A 3,869-nucleotide genomic window follows, 5' to 3' on the forward strand; every position below is an offset into this window, starting at 1 on the left:
ATGGAAACAATGAATCATTAAAAAGAAAATCAATCCCACCACCTTATTTCAACAGTCCACTTCGAAAAAATCCCAGTCCTTTTTTTAGAAGTATAGTAAATTTTTATTATTTTTCATTTTCAATAAAATAAACACTTGCTATATAAAAGTCTCACCTGAAATGTTTAGTTACCTGCTCAGGATTAATAAATTATTTCTATTGAAATTATAAATTGATTGACTTTGTAAGAAACATGTTTTTTTTTCCTTCCACTATTTTAATATTACATAACATTCCAGTATTGACGTTTTGAAACTTCGAACTAAGATATCTATGGCAAATGTTTAAAAACCCAACTTTAAATACTTATATATATATGTTCTGAGACTTGAATCTACAGAATGTGAACATCAGCCTTTTGCCTGCTATTCCTCCCTCACCTTGCAATCTGGCCTGACTTTGTAGAACTGCAGTTCTCCACTGGAGCAATTCTGCTCCCCTCCCTCCTCTCCAAGACATTCCATCCTGCCTGTTGTTGCATATGGGAGGTGTCACTGGCAGCTACAGCCCAAAAGTGCTGGCTAAACATCCCATGTTGCACACAACAGGCCCCCACAACAAAGAACTATCTGGTCTCCCGTGCTAAACAAGATTAAGAAACCCTGTTACACAGGATGAGTCAATTCCCATTTAATGAACATCCTGTTGTGTTAATTCTGAAAGTACATACTTTGTGATTGGTAAAGACTATGTAAAAGGAGTCTGTGGATTCACTAGTGTGAATTCACTGGTGTGGAGCTTGGTTACTCCGTTAAAGTGTGGATTCACTAGCCCCTACGTGGGGGACAAACTGGCCGTCTGCTTCTGTAGTGAAACCTTCCGAGGCACCTCTGCTCGTTGTCCTATCGGGTTACGAGGAGTCAGAATGGATTCAATGGCAACAAGTTTTGCTTATTCGTTTATTTAAAAGGTTTAATCAGTATTCACTCCTGCTTCTGACCAAAATCAATAGTTGATTTTAAGTATTAAAATGATAATGTCAGAGATAAAACCACAAAAATCAATGTAGAATTACAGACTTTAGGATCTAGGCCAATTAATTCCCCGCTAGCTTATTTAACTACTTTTGTCTGGTAATCCTAAAAGTTAGCTAGAACTGTGTTGAAGGAGCTAAGCAAATAGTTTCCTATTTCCTTTTCTGGACCACAACACAAATTCAATGGTATATGAAGTGACGGGCAAACATCACAGTGACCTACACATACTCTGAAAATGTCTATCCCAACATATGTCCTAATCTATAAACACTTAAGAGCTTTTCTCATCCAATGATCATGGATATGTTTTTGGCCAGATCGAATTGCCTTTTTGCTCTTTTATAATACTTTCTCAAATAGCAACATATAAATAAGCATAGGACACAAAATATAGTCAGCTGCCCTTTCCATATACTTTCCAACTGTATAAGCATCAAGGCAGCAAATGAGAGTTCTCCTAACAAAGAAGCAATTATCACAACACACAATCATCAGTCTAAGTTCAACACAGAGAAAAATGAAGACTTTACTCTTCATCCCTATTTTCACATTCGGTGTATTTTCTCATGGTCAACCAATTTATTCAACTGATTTAAGTTATCCCACCATTTAAAGAGAAAAGCCTCCGTAATCATCTTAAACCACGGTGTGATCTTAATTTCACCACAGGCTGCTTTTTCCAGAAGTTCTTCTACTTCTTCCTTTGACACATACCGCAAGCTTTTGATCTCATTGGGATCTGGATCCAGAGTAACATTCTTCCTCACAAACAAAATGTAATCAATTTCATGTTCACCCCAGATGCCATCAGATTGAGCCTTGTAGTGAATTCGTGTTAGATAATTTATGTCTTCTGGAAGAACCTCTTCTGTGGGAATTCCTAGCTCAGCTTTTAAACGCCTCTGTGCTGCTCGTCTTACTCCAACTGCATCATTTTCTTCAAGTTCTCCTGGATTACTTAATGGATGGCTACAACAAGGAGTTTGTTTTCTGTGTTGAATAAGAAAACACTAAAAGCTCGATGCAATAATCCTTTTTTTTTCTCAATGTTTTCATTCAGATGACAATTCTTTTTCGTTTCAGCCCCAATTTTGTTGTCGTTTTCATCAATGAGAATACACATCTCAGCCAGAAGTTGAACATTTAAAATTGCTCTGAACCAGTAGTTCTCCACCTTCCTAATGCGGCGACCCTTTCATAGAGTTCCTCATGTGGTGGCGAGCCCCCAACCATAACATTATTGTCATTGCTACTTCATCACAGTCCTTTTGCTGCTGTTATGAATCAGGCGACCCCTGTCAAAGGGTCGTTCCACCCCCAAAGGGGTCACAACCCACAGGTTGAGAACCGCTTCTCTAAGGCTTGTCTGAGAACCTGCACAACTTCCCTGCAATTTATTTTTCAAGGACTGAGACTGAGCAGAAGAATCAAGATACTGGGATTTGCTTGTTTTCTAGGCATAATTAAAAATACTATCACCAGGTGAACCCATTATGCTCACTGAAGGAAACTGAAGAGAAAGCGGAGAGGTCATCTTGCGAATTCCAACAGCCTCTGAATGGCTGAGGCGCTCTACGTTTCCCTCCCACCAGGGGGCTTGGCGGTGCGGCCAAACCAGGGATGCTACTCAATCAGCGTGCATCCTGATAGGTTCACTGGGCTTTCACAGGACTCAGCTATTGGTTGGAATACATACCGCGAAACTGCTCCGGTTTTTGTGTTTTTACCCCCACCCCCCTCCCAGAGTTGACAAGTTTAAATAGGCAGTGTAGGGAAATTACTCATGGCTGTGAAGAAAGATAGGTGAAACCTGCCAGGAGGGCTTGCAATGAGGGCTCCTCCTCATGAACACATACAAAAAGGACGTTGAGATGTAGCCTTGTGGCAAACAAAACTGATGGAGGCAAGTTTGCAAGGAGACTTACAGGTACACCAGATCATGGCGCTCATGCCCAAGGAACAGTGCATTTATGGAGGCGCTTTGGCTCACTGATACTGGATCAACATAAACACTCCACGAGGAAAAGAAATACACTGGCACCACATTAGGCAGAAATATAGCTTTATTATTAGAATATCTCATCATCTAAAAACTTTTTTAAATTCTGGGAACAGAATGTTCAACTCTTGTACAATCAACTGGCCCTGCAGATGACTGGCAAACAGAGTCTAAGCAATTTGAATGCTGCTGTTAAGAATCTGTAACCTAGTTCTGGGGGAGGAAGACAACTAAAGTTCAAATGAAGATTGCTTCCCTTTAAAACAAATAATCAAATTACCTCTATTCCTCAGTGTAGTTTTGAACATGCTTTCTTTCCCAGGAACTTTGGTGATTTCTTTTTTTTAAAAAAAAAAGGACCTTCTGTAAAGTCTATCACCCATGTGGACCACGAAAAACTTTTATAATAAGACACACAGTAGGACATGGGACCTGGCTAGGGACATGGCGTGTACCTGGAATATCCCTTAGAGTGAGCCAGCACCCATCTTTCAATAACCAATCTATGCTTCCAAGGAAGCAAACGTACATGACACATTGCTTCTTAGGTGGGTCAGAATTTACTTGGAATGTTCATTTTAAAAATATCATATATAATTCTCAAAGTTGCTTGTCTTATATAATGTGTAGAAATCAGACATGGCATTATGGAGCTTTCTGAAGGTCACTGGGGACCACAGTGGAGGAGGGCTCTCTTGCCCTCTAGGCATATTATTGTAAAATTGACAATGAAAGTTAGATTAAATAAAACCAATGAACAAAAGAATCTGGCTACCATCTTCAAAACCAAGTTGACATCACACCCACGTTACAGGACACACAGCATGCAGGAAAACCAATAGGTGGTCCCTGG

The 3,869-nt window shown here is 39.8% G+C and overlaps 1 pseudogene; it reads right to left on the reverse strand.

Annotated features, from left to right (window-relative positions):
• Window positions 1–1,535: 1,535 nt before the first annotated feature.
• Window positions 1,536–2,551, reverse strand: LOC142428612 (isopentenyl-diphosphate Delta-isomerase 1 pseudogene; annotated as a pseudogene).
• Between the last annotated feature and the right edge of the window lie 1,318 nt (window positions 2,552–3,869).

The sequence above is a fragment of the Tenrec ecaudatus genome, chromosome 16, assembly GCF_050624435.1.
Source record: "Tenrec ecaudatus isolate mTenEca1 chromosome 16, mTenEca1.hap1, whole genome shotgun sequence".
NCBI lineage: Eukaryota > Metazoa > Chordata > Mammalia > Afrosoricida > Tenrecidae > Tenrec > Tenrec ecaudatus.